General features: G+C 45.6%; 1 long non-coding RNA gene across 1 annotated transcript; it reads left to right on the forward strand.

Annotated features, from left to right (window-relative positions):
* Positions 1-13,906: 13,906 nt before the first annotated feature.
* On the forward strand, positions 13,907-14,825 carry LOC141100814 (uncharacterized). The gene is made up of 2 exons (XR_012234792.1): positions 13,907-14,002; positions 14,165-14,825. It is a non-coding gene; the product is annotated as an uncharacterized lncRNA (long non-coding RNA).
* Positions 14,826-18,571: the final 3,746 nt, after the last annotated feature.

An 18,571-nucleotide genomic window follows, 5' to 3' on the forward strand; every position in this document is an offset into this window, starting at 1 on the left:
TTCCTATATACAGTATGAGCCTGCACATAGCCTCCTATAAACAGTATGAGCCTGTACATCATTTCCTCTATACAGTATGAGGCCGCATATAGCCTCCTATATACAGTATGAGCACCCACATATAGCCTCCTTTGTACAGTATGAGCCTGCGCATTGCTTCCTATAAACAGTATGAGCATCCACATAGCCTCCTATGTACAGTATGAGCCTGCAAATCGCTTCCTATAAACAGTATGAGCCTGCACATCGCTTCCTATAAACAGTATGAGCCCACATATAGCCTCCTGAATACAGTATTTGCCTCCTATATACAGTGTGAGTCCCCATATAGCCTTCTATATACAGTATGAGCCTGCACATCGCTTCCTATACACAGTATGAGGCCACATATAGCCTTCTATATACAGTATGAGCACCCACATATAGCCTCCTGTATACAGTATGATGCTGCATATAGCCTCCTATATACAGTATGAGGCCGCATATAGCCTCTTATATACAGTATGAGCCTGTACTTCGCTTCCTATATACAGTATGAGGCCGCATATAGCCTCCTATATACAGTATGAGCACCCACATATAGCATCCTGAATGCAGTGTTTACCTCCTATATACAGTATGAGCCTGCACATTGCTTTCTATATACAGTATGAGCCTGCACATAGCCTCTTATATACAGTATGAGCCTGTACATCACTTCCTATATACAGTATGAGGCTGCATATAGCCTCCTATATACAGTATGAGCCCACATAGCCTCCTGTATACAGTATGAGGCCGCATATAGTCTCCTATTTACAGTATGAGCCTGCACATTGCTTCATATATACAATATGAGCCCACATAGCCTCCTACAGTATATACAGTATGATCACCCACATATAGCCTCCTGAATACAGTTTGTGCCTCCTATATACAGTATGAGCCTGTACTTCACTTCATATATACAGTATGAGGCCGCATATAGCCTCATATAGCTATACAGTATGAGCATCCACATATAACCTCCTATGTACAGTATGAGCCTGCGCATTGCTTCCTATAAACAGTATGAGCATCCACATAGCCTCCTATGTACAGTATGAGCCTGCACATCGCTTCCTATAAACAGTATGAGCCTGCAAATTGCTTCCTATATACAGTATGAGCCCACATATAGCCTCTTGAATACTGTGTTTGCCTCCTATATACAGTGCGAGTCCCCATATAGCCTCCTATATACAGTATGAGCACTCACATATAGCCTCCTGAATACATTGTTTGCCACCATATTGCCTCCTATATACAGTGTGAGTCCCCATATAGCTCCTATATACAGTATGAGCCCCTATATAGCATCCCATATCTAACTGCATTTACCTTGGTATCATTAATTTTCTATGAGACTGCTCTGTTCTCATATTGTGCATTTATGCATTTAGTAGGGCTTAATGGAATGATTGCGCTTGTTACACATCAACTCTAGATGCGCTCACTTATTAGACTTTGGTTGGGGCAACTTTAACCCCTTCACCCCCAAGGGTGGTTTGCACGTTCATGACCGGGCCAATTTTTACAATTCTGACCACTGTACCTTTATGAGGTCATAACTCTCGAACGCTTCCATGGATCCCGGTGATTCTGACATTGTTTTCTCGTGACATATTGTACTTCATGTTAGTGGTAAAATTTCATTCAAATAACTTGCGTTTATTTGTGAGAAAAACGGAAATTTGGCGAAAATTTTGAAAATTTCGCAATTTTCCAACTTTGAATTTTTATGCCCTTAAATCACAGAGATAAGGCACACAAAAAACTTGATAACTAACATTTCCCACATGTTTACTTTACATCAGCACAATTTTGGAACCAAAATTTTTTTTTGTTAGGAAGTTATAAGGGTTAAAAGTTGACCAGCGATTTCTCATTTTTACAACACCATTTTATTTTTAGGACCACATCACATTTGAAGCCACTTTGAGGGGTCTATATGATAGAAAATACACAAAAGTGACACCATTCTAAAAACTGCACCCCTTAAGGTGCTCAAAACCACATTCAAGAAGTTTATTAACCCTTTAGGTGCGTCACAGGAATTTTTTTGAATATTTAAAAAAAAATGAACATCTAACTTTTTTTCATAAAAAAAATACTTCAGGTTCAATTTTTTTTATTTTACCAAGGGTAACAGGAGAAATTGAACTGCAAAAGTTATTGTGCAATTTGTCCTCAGTACGCAGATACCTGATATGTGGGGGGGAACGACTGTTTCGGCGCATGGCAGAGCTCAGAATGGAAGGAGCGCCGTTTGACTTTTTCAATGCAAAATTGGCTGGAATTCAGATTGGACGCCATGTCACGTTTGGAGAGTCCCTGATGTACATAAACAGTGGAAACCCCCTACAAGTGACCCCATTTTGGAAACTAGACCCCCCAAGGAACTTATCTAGATATGTGGTGAGAACTTTGAACCCACAAGGGCTTTACAGAAGTTTATAACGTACAGCGGTACAATTAAAAAATCATATTTTTTCCACAAAAATGATCTTTTCACCCCAATTTTTATTTTCCCAAGGGTAACAGGACCCTAAAAGTTATTGTGCAATTTGTCCTGAGTACGCTGATACCCCACATGTGGGGGTAAACCACTATTTGGGCGCATGGCAGAGCTCGGAAGGGAAGCAGCGCCATTTGACGTTTTTGGCTGGAATTGAGATCGGACACCATGTCGCGTTTGGAAAACCCCTGATGTACCAAAACAGTGGAAACCCCCCACAAATGACACCATTTTGGAAACTAGACCCCCTAAGGAACTTATCTAGATGTGTGGTGAGAACTTTGAACCCCCATGGGCTTCACAGAAGTTTATAACATAAAGCCATACAATTAAAAAATCATATTTTTTAAACAAAAATGATCTTTTCACCCTCAATTCTTATTTTTCCAAGGGTAACAGGACCCTAAAAGTTATTGTGCAATTTGTCCTGAGTACGCTGATACCCCACATGTGGGGGTAAACCACTATTTGGGCGCATGGCAGAGCTCGGAAGGGAAGCAGCGCCATTTGACGTTTTTGGCTGGAATTGAGATCGGACACCATGTCGCGTTTGGAAAACCCCTGATGTACCAAAACAGTGGAAACCCCCCACAAATGACACCATTTTGGAAACTAGACACCCTAAGGAACTTATCTAGATGTGTGGTGAGAACTTTGAACCCCCATGGGCTTCACAGAAGTTTATAACATAAAGCCATACAATTAAAAAATCATATTTTTTCCACAAAAATGATCTTTTCACCCTCAATTCTTATTTTTCCAAGGGTAACAGGACCCTAAAAGTTATTGTGCAATTTGTCCTGAGTACGCTGATACCCCACATGTGGGGGTAAACCACTATTTGGGGGCATGGCAGAGCTCGGAAGGGAAGCAGCGCCATTTGACGTTTTTGGCTGGAATTGAGATCGGACACCATGTCGCGTTTGGAAAACTCCTGATGTACCAAAACAGTGGAACCCCCCACAAATGACACCATTTTGGAAACTAGACCCCCTAAGGAACTTATCTAGATGTGTGGTGAGCACTTTGACCCCCCCAGTGCTTCACAGAAGTTTACAACGCCCGGGCGTGAAAATAAAAAATTCGTATTTTTTCCACAAACATGATCTTTTAGTCACCATTTTTTTATTTTCCCAAGGGTACCAGGAGAAATTGGACCCCAAAAGTTGTTGTCCAATTTGTCCTGAGTATGCTGATACCCCATATGTGGGAGAAAACTACTGTATGGGCACACGTCGGGGCTCGGAAGGGAAGTAGTGACGTTTTGGAATGCAGACTTTGATGGAATGGTCTGCGGGTGTGATATTGCCTTTGGAGAGCCCCTAATGTACCTAAACAGTGGAAACCCCCCACAAATGACACCATTTTGTAAACTAGACCCCCCAAGGAACTTATCTAGATGTGTGGTGAGCACTTTGACCCCCCCAGTGCTTCACAGAAGTTTACAACGCCCGGGCGTGAAAATAAAAAATTCGTATTTTTTCCACAAACATGATCTTTTAGTCACCATTTTTTTATTTTCCCAAGGGTACCAGGAGAAATTGGACCCCAAAAGTTGTTGTCCAATTTGTCCTGAGTATGCTGATACCCCATATGTGGGAGAAAACTACTGTATGGGCACACGTCGGGGCTCGGAAGGGAAGTAGTGACGTTTTGGAATGCAGACTTTGATGGAATGGTCTGCGGGTGTGATATTGCCTTTGGAGAGCCCCTAATGTACCTAAACAGTGGAAACCCCCCACAAATGACACCATTTTGTAAACTAGACCCCCCAAGGAACTTATCTAGATGTGTGGTGAGCACTTTGACCCCCCCAGTGCTTCACAGAAGTTTACAACGCCCGGGCGTGAAAATAAAAAATTCGTATTTTTTCCACAAACATGATCTTTTAGTCACCATTTTTTTATTTTCCCAAGGGTACCAGGAGAAATTGGACCCCAAAAGTTGTTTTCCAATTTGTCCTGAGTACGCTGCTACCCCATATGTGGGAGAAAACTACTGTATGGGCACACGTCAGGGCTCGGAAGGGAAGTAGTGACGTTTTGGAATGCAGACTTTGATGGAATGGTCTGCGGGTGTCATGTTGCCTTTGGAGAGCCCCTAATGTACCTAAACAGTGGAAACCCCCCACAAATGACACCATTTTGTAAACTAGACCCCCCAAGGAACTTATCTAGATGTGTGGTGAGCACTTTGACCCCCCCAGTGCTTCACAGAAGTTTACAACGCCCGGGCGTGAAAATAAAAAATTCGTATTTTTTCCACAAACATGATCTTTTAGTCACCATTTTTTTTATTTTCCCAAGGGTACCAGGAGAAATTGGACCCCAAAAGTTGTTTTCCAATTTGTCCTGAGTACGCTGCTACCCCATATGTGGGAGAAAACTACTGTATGGGCACACGTCAGGGCTCGGAAGGGAAGTAGTGACGTTTTGGAATGCAGACTTTGATGGAATGGTCTGCGGGTGTCATGTTGCCTTTGGAGAGCCCCTAATGTACCTAAACAGTGGAAACCCCCCACAAATGACACCATTTTGTAAACTAGACCCCCCAAGGAACTTATCTAGATGTGTGGTGAGCACTTTGACCCCCCCAGTGCTTCACAGAAGTTTACAACGCCCGGGCGTGAAAATAAAAAATTCGTATTTTTTCCACAAACATGATCTTTTAGTCACCATTTTTTTTATTTTCCCAAGGGTACCAGGAGAAATTGGACCCCAAAAGTTGTTGTCCAATTTGTCCTGAGTACGCTGACACCCCATATGTGGGAGAAAACTACTGTATGGACACACGTCGGGGCTCGGAAGGGAAGCAGTGACGTTTTGGAACGCAGACTTTGATGGAATGGTCTGCGGTTGTCATGTGCGTTTGGAGAGCCCCTGATGTACCTAAACTATTGAAACTCCCCACAAGTGACCCCATTTTGGACACTAGACCCCCCACGGAACTTATCTAGATGTGTGGTGAGCACTTTGAACCCCCAAGTGCTTCACAGAAGTTTATAACACTCGGACGTGAAAATAAAAAAAATCATTTTTTTTCCACAAAAATGATATTTTTGCCCCCAATTTTTTATTTTCCTAAGGGTAACAGGAGAAATTGGACCCCAAAAATTGTTTTGCAATTTGTCCTGAGTAGGCTGATACCCTACATGAGGGGGTAAAACACTGTTTGGGCGCATAGCAGAGCTTGGAAGGGAAGGAGCACCATTTGACTTTTTCAACTCAGAATTGGCTGGAATTGAGATCAGACGCCATGTTGCATTTGGAGAGCCCCTGATGTGCCCAAACAGTGGAAACCCCCAATTCTAACTCCAACCCGAACCCCAACACGCCCCTAACCCTAGCCCTAACCCTAGCCCTAACCCTAGCCCTAACCCTAGCCCTAGCCCTAGCCCTAACCCTAACCCTAGCCCTAACCCTAACCCTAGCCCTAACCCTAACCTAACCCTACCCCAACACACCCCTAGCCCTAACCCTAGCCCTAACCCTAATGGAAAAATGGAAATAAATACATTTTTTTTATTTTATTATTTTTCCCTAACTAAAGGGGTGATAACGGGGGGTTTGATTTACTATTTATGGCGGTTTTTATGTTTGGCGGCTGTCGCACGCTAAAAGACGCTTTTTATTGTAAAAATAGTTTTTGCATCACCACATATTGAGAGCTATAATTTTTCCGTATTTTGACCCACCGAGTCATGTGAGGTCTTATTTTTTGCGGGACGAGTTGACGTTTTTATTGGTACCATTTTCGGGCACGTGAAATTTTTTGATCGCTTTTTATTCCGATTTTTGGGACGCAGAATGAACAAAAACCAGCGTTTCATGAATTTCTTTTGGGGGGGATGCGTTTACACCGTTCCGCGTGCGGTAAAATTGATAAAGCGCTTTTATTCTTCGGGTCAGTACGGTTACAGCGATACCTCATTTAGGTCGTTTTTTTATGTTTTTGTCGGTTTTATGCAATGAAAACTATTTTATATAAAAAATAATTATTTTTGCATCGCTTTATTCTGCGAGTTATAACTTTTTTATTTTTTTGCTGATGATGCTGTGTGGCGGCTTGTTTTTTGCGGGACAAGATGACGTTTTCAGCGGTACCATGGATATTTATATGCGTCTTTTTGATCTCGCGTTATTGCACTTTTTGTTTGGCGGTATGATAATAAATCATTATTTTTTGCTTCGTTTTTTATTTTTATTTTTTAAGGGGTTCGCTAAAGGGGTTAACTAATGGGACAGTTTTATAGGGCGGGTCGTTACGGACGCGGCGATACCTAATATGTGTACATTTATTGTTTTTTTTTTTTATTATTTTAAAAAAATGAATTTATTGGGGAATATTTTTTTTTTTTTTTACTAATTTATTTGGCGATTTTTTTAAATTTATTTTTACACTTTTTTTTAAATTTTTTTTTACTTTATTACATAGTCCCAGGTGGGACATCACTGTCCTGTGACAGATCGCTGATCTGTCACATCACAGATCACTGTGACAGATCAGCAATCTGTCACAGGCAGTGCACAAGGCTTCCTCATGCCTGCGCTTTGCAGGCACTGAGGAAGCCAGCTTCCCCAGGCCCCCGAAGGCCCCCGTCGCCATCTTGGATTCGGGGGCCTGGAGGATAGGAGTCCCCCGCAGCAGCGCTGCACATTGCGCTGCCGTGGGGGGCTCAGGGAAGCACGGAGGGAGCCCCCTCCCTGCCGATGCTTCCCTTTAACTCCCGGTACACCGCGATCGCGTTTGATCGCGGTGTGCAAGGGGTTAATGTGTCGGGGGCGGTCCGTGACCGCCCCTGACACATTGTGCCGGGTGTCAGCTGTGATAATCAGCTGACACCCGGCCGCGATCAGCGGCGCTCACCACGTGGGCGCCGCTGATCGCGGTAGACGTACTATCCCGTCCCCGGTCATACGGGCCCGGGTACCGTGGACGGGATAGTACGTCTCATGTCAGGAAGGGGTTAAAATATAATAATGATAATGGTCCTGTCTAGTGACAAGTTTATTTTACAGGCTTCTGGAGAAAGGCACAATACCAGTCATTCAAGGGTTAATTCTTTGGAACACAGAGGGACTTTCTAGCCAATGAAACCACAGTATAAAACACCTGTGATAACTATGGCAACTGCGCTGATGTCATAAACACATGCATCTATGATGCAGGAGAAGATTCCAGAACCATAAGTCATTCAGCCGTAGACGGAAGCCATACTTGATGTGTCTGGAGACCTGGAGCTTCATCACTCCACAATGGGAGGAAGGGGACACCGCCTAGCCAGCCAGATCAGCCATAGCGCCTAGCCAGCCAGATCAGCCATACCGCCTAGCCAGCCAGATCAATGGGGTGACAGATGTTGCAGCCAGATCTCCCTCACGTCCGGTACTCGCCGCCTTCACTTTATGTGTACGGCCTGGAGAGTTCGCATTAGGCTTCTCCAAAACAAATATGACACAATGTACAAATTCAGGTACAATTTGCTGTTACATGTTGGCACTAACCTTCTAAGCCCAAGGGAAGGGCAGTCCTGCAGCCATGGTTCCCTAGAGGTTTCCACCACAGGGGGTTTTTCCTCTCCTGAGTGCTGAAGGACGATTCTTCGTGAGTCGGGGGTTCTGCCATTTTCAGTGTCTCTTTCATAGTAATTGGCTGATTCTAAATTTCAGACACTGAAAGAAATAATAATGATGAGATTCGGTCAATTTAACATCCAATAAAAGTGTTTTGTGTGTTTCTTTCACAATCTTCGGTTGGTGAGATTTTGTTGGGGGTCAGGATCCAGCATCTATGATCAAGCCATGAAGCCAGATATGAAGTCAGAGCAATTTAACCCTGCGCTGGAAGACAGGACGGAGCAGAGATGACAAAGTGTGACTGCACAATTAGCACAAGTTCACACTCTTCCTCCCATTCAGATACACGAGGGGATTCAGGGCCGAGTTGGGACTAAAAAGCAGCCCTGGCACACAAAATTCACCAGCCCACATACAATAAGTGTCCTCAACCCAAATCGTAGAACACTGATAGGTCATGTAGGATTTTGCTTTATCCGTTACCAGGGCCGAAACAAAGTATTTTGGGTGCCCAAGGCAGATGAAGCCGAAGGCGCCCATTTTGCATTTCTACCCAGCTAATTCTTCCCTTTTCCATTAGGTCTATGACATCATGTGATTAATAACTGATGAGCTGAATCCTTCTAAGTCAGGCCCATATACATTTGTATCTCATGAACCTACAACTCCCAGTATGTCCTTAACAATGGTAAGGAGATGCTGGGAGTTATCAGTCTTTATCAGACTGTGGACTATACAGGAACCATAGTACTGATGAGACGCAGTCAGTACCAATAGCTAAAAATGTACATCCTGGTACCTTATAGGTGACCTCTTCTCTGATTGAGTCTTTTCTTTCTCTTAGGCCTGTTTCACATTTCAGTTTTCTGGCGTTAGTCAAAATCCGCCAGTGTGCAAAAACGGATCCGTTTCCGTTTTGTGGCAAACGGATGCAACTGGATCCGTTTTTTGTACGGATCCGCTTTAGACGCTAGTGCATGAAATTTAAAGTAAGGCCTGTTTCACGAGAGAGAGAGATTTGGCTGCCACAGAATGGGATTTGGGGTTAAATATCATGAAAGGACATTCATTCGGGAATGCTCAGTATAAAAAGGAGGATCCGATGGCAGATTCCGTCAATTGACGGTTGGCAATGGATCCACCGCCTTTTCTTATCCACATCTCGCTTCTTAAGGCCCCTTTCACATTCAAGTCTTTTGCAATCAGTCACAATCCGTCAAAGTGTTCAGATCCGTCAAGTGGACGGATCCTGCGTATATTGCAAAAAACTGATGCACTGGATCTGTTTTTATGACTGATACGTTGTAGTAGCCTTGCTGTAGGAATTAAAGAAACAGAATTCTGGAGCGAGAGAGAGAGAGAAGGATTTTGTGCCAGAATAGAAAAAGCAGCCGCAGGGGTTAAAATAAAGGAAGAAAAATTATTCCGGGCATGCTCAGTTTTAAAAGATGGAATCCGTCGCTATCCGACTTTTCGACGTACACAAAAAATGTTCATCTGTCCGTTGTCTCTGGCCGACGGACAGAGATTTTCTGACGGATCCGTTGGACGACAGATGAAACATGTGGCCATCCGTCACAATCTGTCACTAATACAAGTCTATGAGAAAAAAACGGATCCAGCATGAAAAAATGATGGAAAGCCAAAATTAGAGTTGAGCGAAACGGATCGAAAAATTTCAAAAGTCGCCGACTTTTGGCAAAGTCGGGTTTCATGAAACGAAACCCGACCCTAGGATGAGGTCGGCCACGAGGTCGGCGACTTATGCGCCAAAGTCGCGTTTCAAAAGTTTGTTTTGCGCTCTTTCAGCCAATCAGGATCCACGGACACTGGGCAACGTGATGACATAGGCAGGGGTCACCACCATCTTTCAGAAGGGCATGCAAGTGATTGGCTTGCTTTGGTGGGCGTCACAGGGGGTATAAAAGGGCGTGCACGCCGACCGCCATGTTCCTCATGCTGATCTCAGAATAGGGAGAGCTGCTGCTGATTCTGTAGGGAGAGCGTTAGGCAGGGAAGAAGACACCAAAAACTGCTTCTGCTGCTAGCGATTTTGCCTGTACAACACACCAGTCACTGTGTGTGCAGTGCAAGGGGAGGCTATATTTTGCTGGATCAGCGGTGTTGGTTGTTAGGCTGCCTTCTAAGGCTTCCTGACAGCTGCATTGCTGTTTACCCACTGCTCTGCAAACTGCTTTTTTAAAAGCAATCCCAATTTTTTTTTTGTCCTGCTGAGGTACTGAGCGTGCATTTTTTCACACCATACAGCGGTGCACACTCCTCACACAGTACCGAGTAACGGCTGTTATCACAGCCACAGTGAAGCTATCTGTGTGTCACTCTGTAAGAATAAGTCGAGGACATGTTCCGTTCTTACAGACCTGCACCTTCTAGTTTTGTCTAGCTTTCAAACAGTTAAATATATTTGCTGTGTGATCACATTCAGAACTATAGAGAGACAGCGTGTGTCAGTCCGTATACTTAAAAAACACGGACCTTGACAATTTTACGTACACCGGACAGCCATGTATGTGCACGCTCCTCTCAGTACCGTGTAATGGCTGTTATCACGGCCACAGTGAAGCTATCTGTGTCACTCTGGAAGGATAAGTGGAGGACTTGTTCCGTTCTTACAGACTCTAGGGAGATTCCTATTCTGCCCAATTCTATATACACCTTGTAGTTTGTGATACACTAGCCAATTTCTGCCTGTGACATAGCGCTGTGATATTCAGTGGGCCTCACACAATCCAAAAGTGTCCAGTGTCCACTAGTGTGTGCAGAAATTCAAAATCTCTGTTATCCTGTAGTCACTTTTTTCACACCTGTGCCATCGAGCCTGTGACATAGCGCTGTGATATTCAGTGGGCCTCACACAATCCATAAGTGTCCAGTGTCCACAAGTGTGTGCAGAAATTCAAAATCTCCCTTATCCTGTAGTCACTTTTTTCACACCTGTGCCATCGAGCCTGTGACATAGCGCTGTGATATTCAGTGGGCCTCACACAATCCAAAAGTGTACAGTGTCCACAAATGTGTGCAGAAATTCAAAATCTCCCCTGTCCTATAGACACCTTGTACCTTGTTTTACATTACTATATAGTTTGTTGGATTTTGTCTACATTTCTACCAAAAATGAGGAAGGCTGGTGGAAGAGGCTGTGGAATTGGGCGGGGGTTGGCAGCTGGTAATGATGGTGTTGGTGGTGGATCGGATGGTAGTGGCAAAAGCAAAATAGGACCGAATGCAGGAGGTGTTGAGCCTGTGTCATCATCTGGCTCCACAAGGCCTCGAAGGCTTACTTTTCTAGGAGTTGGCAAACCGCTTTTAAAGCCAGAACTTCAGGAAAAAGTTTTGGCTTACATTGCTGACTCAGCCTCCAGCTCTATCGCCTCCTCTTCTGAAGTTGTAAAAAATAAAAGCACTGAGTCGTCATTGGAGGCTCATGTTCATGAACCACAAATTTCCTTGTGTCCTTCACCCCAACCAAGATTGAAGGATGACGCAGGCCATACTACTGATTACTCCATGGAGCTGTTTTCACATACCATGCCTGGATTATCAAGTGAAATGGTGAATTACCCAGGCCAAGATGAATCTGACATCGAGTGCCCTGATGCACAGCCACTGATAGATGATTCTGCTGGTACATTCACTCAGAGCACTACATTGCCCTCGCAGTGTACAGAGCCAGATTCTGACCCTGATGAGACTCAGGTGCCCCTTCCCGCACACTATACCACCATACACGGTGACACAGAGGAAGGTGCACATGACATTGAAGAGGAGGTGATGGATGATCCAGTTGTTGACCCAGATTGGCATCCATTGGGGGAAGAGGGTGCTGCTTCCAATAGCTCAGATGAGGAGCATCCACAGCAGACATCGACATCGCAACAGCTGTTATCTGGCAGGCACGGAGCACTCCAAAGACAGGTTCCAAAAATCAAAAGAGTTGCTGGACAGCTTGTCCAGAGGGTCAAAATATCACAGCGTGCTAGGCCGCAAAATGTCTGCCAAAGTAGGAAGAGTGCAGTGTGGCACTTTTTTGAACAAAATCCTCATGATCAGGCCAAGGTTATCTGTAAGAAGTGCGCAAAGACCTTTAGCCAAGTGAAAAATCTGAAAAATTTGAATACCAGTTGCATGCTTAGACATTCAACCACCATGCACTTGCAAGCATGGACACAACACCAAACCTCAAGTACCACATGTGCAACTGATCACAAAGAAGGTAGTCAGCAATGCTACATTGTTTCCCCCACTGTAAGCCCACCGGTTAGCACAGCAGCAAATGTTGAGGTGTTGTTGCAAGGCCACAGCAGTCAGGGAATCCCACTGTTATATCAACGAAAGACTGAATCTAGGCCATCAGAAAGAACACCAACTCCATCACCATCATCAACCCTCTCTCAGTCCGCCCTGTCCACCGCTACTTCCACCATATGCAGCTCTCGAGTCCAGCTCACCCTCCCAGACACTATGAGTAGGTCAAGAAAGTACTCAGTCTCTCATCCGCGTACACTGGGTTTGAACGCCCACATTGCCAAACTAATCTCATTTGAGATGATGCCCTATCGGTTGGTGGAAAGCGCAGCTTTCCGCGAACTCATGGCCTATGCAGTACCACGCTATGACCTACCCAGTCACCACTTCTTCTCTCGCAAAGCCATCCCAGCCCTCCACCATCATGTGAAAGACCGCATTGTCCATGCACTCAAGCAGTCAGTGAGTGGCAAGGTGCACCTCACAACTGATGCATGGTCCAGTCGGCATGGCCAGGGCCGTTACGTGTCCATCACTGCGCACTGGGTTAATGTGGTGGATGCAGGGTCCACAGGGGACAGCGGTGGTGGGACAGTGCTGCCTAGCCCACGGTATAGGAAACAGTTGGCTGTAAGCGTTCGATCCTCCTCCTCCTCCTCCAGAAGCGAAAGCTCGTCCACAAAGCGCAGTCGTACGAGCACTCCATCTGCAGCTGCCACTGTTGCACATGAGGTGTCCCCCTATCGAGCAGCTAGTGGAAAGCGTCAGCAGGCTGTGTTACAGATGATGTGTTTGGGCGACAGACACACCGCCGAGGTGCTCGCCGAGTACTTCCAGCGACAAACTGAGTCATGGCTGGGCAGTGTACATCTTGAGGCAGGCAAGGTAGTTAGTGATAACGGCCATAATTTTGTGGCAGCCATAGCCCTTTCAATACTCAGCCACATACCTTGCTTGGCTCACACCTTGAACCTGGTGGTGCAGTGCTTCCTCAATAATTATCCGGAGTTAACAGCCCTGCTCCAGAAGGTGCGAAGACTGTGCTCGCACATCCGCCGGTCGCCTGTACACTCCATTCGTATGCAGAAGCTGCAGTGATTGCTCCACCTTCCCAACCACCGCCTCATTATCGACATTGCAACAAGGTGGAACTCCACCCTGCACATGGTTGAGCGGCTGTGCGAGCAGAGGCAGGCCATAATGCATTTGTGGGAGGATACACGGCCAGGCACTTTGAGAGCAGACATGGAGTTGACAGGTGTGCAGTGGTCGAAGCTAAAAGACCTCTGTAAAGTCCTTCAGTGTTTTGAGGAATGCACACGGCTGGTAAGCGCAGACGACGCCATCCTAAGCATGAGCATCCCACTTATGCATCTGCTCATGCAAACTTTGACGCACCTTAACCCTCCGTCAGGTGCAATAGATCTGACAGGCACACAGTAATTAGTTTCACTTCTCTCTCCTTGCCCACTTATCAGAAAACCCCACCCCTCCTAGTTATCTCCTGACTCTACAGGCTCTGTGAAACCTGATATCACAGTGACTCAGCAGACCTTCTAGTGAGCAGATATCAACACTTTGGCTTCTCAGGCACATTGCGCCTGATTTCAACACAAATTGAAAGGTTAGTATTTTCTTTTTTTATTCATCACGATTGTGTATTTAGCTTGTTTTATGAAGGATTAATGCTAAGTTAGTGTACATAAGTACTGTTTTCTTAGACAAAAGGAGGGTGGCTTCTAAGGCACATTGCGCCCTAACACATACTCTTTCTCTCTTGCTTCAGATTTTCTGCTGCAATGGCCAGAAAACAGTATGATTCATCTAAACCCCTTCATTTAGAAGAAATGAAGATTTTTTTTGTTAGAAGATGATGAGGAAGAACCAGCAGTAACTGAGGATTTAGAGGAATCTAGTGACATTTCATCTGAAGATGAGGTAGCAGAATGTAACACTGATTCTGGAACAGAGCAGGATGGTGATGACACTGATACAGAGGAAACAGACACAGATCTAGCTTATTATTTGGGCAAAGATAAAAATACAAAGGACGTCCCAAGGACGTTCCAGAACAAACACCGACTCTACCACCTTCTAAAAGACGCAGTTGTACTACCTGCTCATTTGTATCTGGTTTCAGAAGGCTTTCTAAATATGACTGCAAAATATGTAAAGAATCAATCTGCCTTTCCCATGCAACTTTCGTCTGCCAGCCTTGCTTTTCTAAGTGTACCTGTGCTGCTTCTGCTGCAATTGAAACCACTGAAGATGAGTAGAAAATAATTAAGTAACATCTAAGTGCAATATCCTTTAAGTTTTTTTCCATAATTTTATATTTAAGCAATAGTTAAGTAAAGATAACTGGAGCCTATTTGGCGGTACTACCGAAAAGTGGTACTTTTAGTTTTAATAAGTTTATGGTTAATAAATGTTTTTTTTGCATCTGATTTGGTGTAATCTCTTTTAATACATTCCTATGAAGGTCACTGACTACTTCTATAGTCCTGAAATTGAAATATGTAGCTACTATAGGTGGTTTTCTGACCTGTGCTTGTCAGGCACATTGCGCATGAACTGAGGAGAATCTATATTGCGCCTGACGGAGGGTTAAGGAGCAGGCGTCTGCAGCCAATGTTGACGAGGAGGGAATCCTTGATGACATTCAGCCATTGTCTGCTCAGGGACCTCTCCTGGACGAGGTGGAGGAAGAAGAGGAGGAGGAGGATGATGATGGGGATGATTACTTAGGGGAGGAGGATGCATCTCGTGGGGCAAGTGAAAATGTTGGCGTGGTAAGGTCTGGTACAGGGTTTGTGCGTGACTGGAGGGATGTGGATTTGCCAGAAAGTGCTACTCCAACCAGCACTCGCAGTGCATCATTGACACCGGGAACATTGGCCCACATGTCAGATTATGCCTTGCAGATCCTAAAAAGGGACCCCCGCATTGCCAAAATGATGAACGATGACGACTACTGGTTGGCCAGCATCCTGGATCCACGCTATAAAGGCAAATTACAAAACATCATGCCACAGGAGAACCTTGACCTAATATTGGCTAATAAACAAGCAACTCTGGTAAATCGGTTGCTTGAGGCATTCCCAGCACACAGCAGCGGTGATGTTTCTCACACGAGCCGTACGGGCCGGGGGCAGCTTGGCAGAGGTGTTCGTGGTGCACACAGCAGAAGTGGCGTTGGAGACAGGGGTTTCATGACAATGTTGTGGACTGATTTTTCAAGTACCACTCACACAACTGGTAATACTGCATCGATGGAAAGTGACAGGAGACAGCAGTTGTCAACTATGGTTACAAACTACTTTTCCTCCCATATCGATGTTCTCCCACACAGGTCATTCCCCTTTGACTATTGGGCCGCTAAACTGGACACCTGGCCTGAATTGGCACAATATGCCTTACAGGAGCTCGCTTGCCCAGCTGCAAGTGTGCTATCGGAAAGAGTCTTCAGTGCAGCTGGATCAATCCTGACAGAAAAAAGGACCCGCCTGTCAACCCAAAATGTGGATGATCTAACCTTCATTAAAATGAACCATGCATGGGTTTCGAAGGATTTTGTCCCACCTTCCCTTGATGACACATAGGTTGCCAGAAAAATGGCTTGCTTTGGTTATCCTCCTATTCCGCGAACTTGATCTATTTCGCCTTTTGCAGCAGCTGAATGTCCCACATCAACATATGCCACTTTGTAAACCTCCCTAACTGGGCTGCCCCCCCCCAATGGCCGGGGTCACCACCTAGCACCTGAAACCGTGCAAGTGCCGTTGCCCTGGACAGGTGGGTGGGCCGACTCTTGGGCGCGGGCACTGGCACAGGGTCCCTCATAGTGCAATCAAGTGTCTCTGACGGTGGTGGTGCACACCCGCCGTCAGACACACCGCCATACTATGAGGGGCCCAGGGCCAGTACCGACGCCCACGAGTGTGCCCCCCTTGCTTGGGCAGGGCCCCAGCAATTGCAATGTTTACCTCTCCCTGCTCCTCCGCTGTGTAGTCTGGTCTGTCAAATCCTTCACTGGGACTGCCACTACAAATTGATTGAACTGAAAGATGATGGTTAAGATGTAGCTATGCCCTGTCCTGCTGTCCGGGCTCTAGCTCCAGAGAGCCTGCCTCCTGATGTATAGACATATATTTTGAATGTGTACGCTATCCATACATGTTATCTGGGGATACGGTACCCTTTCTCACCTTTGTGCAATCACGTGTAATCCATACTGGGCGTGAGAACGGCTGGCGAGCTGTTAAGCAAGCTACAGCACCTGTGGTTTGCACACATAAGTTTTTAATTTTTTCAGGAATGACGGTTAGGCCTAATTCCGGAACTGCGGTTGACCTGCACTTACTGGGAAATCATCGTTCGCGGGTAATAATTGTAATCAGTGATCCCCATCACTAACGTTGTTCAGCGGGTTATCTGCACCTGTAAGCGACAAACGCTGGCCTTTTCAGTGTAGCGCCCATGCAGCCACGGACATGTAAGGGCATGACACACCAGTTATTGGCCAATCTCATGTGCCAGAGCCTCACGTGTCCCTCTAGTAAGCCGGACTCGGACCGCGGGGCATGACGGAGTCTCGTTCGTTAACGGAATTAAGCTTGCAATGTGTGCATCTGTTCTGTAGCTGGCATGGTTGAGGTTTCCCAGGTGGAGTCGAATTTAACCGTAGGCTCCACTCCTGCTGGTGCCCTTCTGGACATTCCTTTAAGGTTCAGCTTTGCAACCATACTGCCCACGTAAAACAAACACTTTGCCTTCATGAACGCTGTTTGGAGGGTCATGACTCGTGGGAATAACGCCGCCCAATCAGTTAACCTACTAGAGAGATCCTTCGTTGCTCCCAAGCATGACATCACACTCCCTAGGAGGAAGGTAATGCCACTGTGGCGACCGTACTCCTGGGGGCGACACAAGTGCACTGATGCCCAGCCACTGCTCGATGAATCTGCTGGTACATTGACCCAGACCACTACATTCCCCTCGCACGCTACACGGCCTGAATCTGACCCTGATGAAACTCAGGTTACCCTTCCCATATACAGTTCCATCTTACACGGTGACAAAGAGGAAGCTGCAGATGAAAGTGCAGGTTCGGCCCACCCGCCATCAGACACACTACCGTACTATCAGGGGCCCTGTGCCAGTGCCGTCGCCAACGAGTGGGCCCCCCCTGCTTGCTCAGGATCACAGCACTTGCAAGGTTGAAATACTGTGCAGTGAGATGGAAGATGGGGACGACGAGGAGTCCAGACTAGTACAGGGATTCCCTAGCGAGGAGACTTATTTGATTGTTTTCAATGTTGGGACAACAATTTTTGGGGAGCACTATACTCTGGAGAATAATAGATGGGGCCCACCATACACTGGAACATTCCAAAGGTGGACATCAGACACTGGAGCAGCATTTACAGGGCCCATTATACACTAGAGCATTAGAAATGGGGCCCATTATGTTTGGAGCATTATTTGGGCCCATAAGACAGTGGAGCTTCATCCATGGGGACCAACATATACTGTAGCATTATGTGGAGCTCATCATATACTGTTTCAAACATTATATGGGACCAATGATTCTGTATGGAGAAATAGATGGGCCTCGTCATGAGATGTAAAAAGTGAAGTATTTTTCATTGTACTATACCGCTATTTCTCTGCCGTATCGGAGCATGATGAGTTTTGGTATGTGTTAAAGGGGCGCTCTTTCGCCCAGGGCACATGAAAACCTGGAGCCAGCCCCCCCCCCCACAACTTTAGCCAAATAACCCCCATTTTTCAGAGCGTAACTTGTATTATGAAGTTAATTAAGGTTGACAAGCTTAAGTAAGAAGAATTGATGCTTTTGGCATTCAAATGGGCACTGTAGGTGTGTTTCCTGTCCTCCTCTCACTGCCGACTTTTTCCCCATTGACTTACATTGGGTTTCGTGTTTCGGGACGACCCCGACTTTTCCCTATAATCGGACGATCTTGCTCGACCCGACTTTTGGAAAAGTCGGGTTTCACGAAACGAAACTCGACCCTAAAAAACAAAAGTCGCTCAACTCTATCAACGACCAAAGGGGCGGCAAATTTTTCGACCGCCCCGGGCGCCACAAACAGTTTCTATGCCACTGAGCTGCAGGAATGTATAATGTGTATAAAGTGCACAGTAATGAATGTTCTAAATATTCACTGTC

Source organism: Dendrobates tinctorius, unplaced genomic scaffold (genome assembly GCF_039654945.1).
Source record: "Dendrobates tinctorius isolate UK_male_01 unplaced genomic scaffold, ASM3965494v1 ptg000109l, whole genome shotgun sequence".
NCBI lineage: Eukaryota > Metazoa > Chordata > Amphibia > Anura > Dendrobatidae > Dendrobates > Dendrobates tinctorius.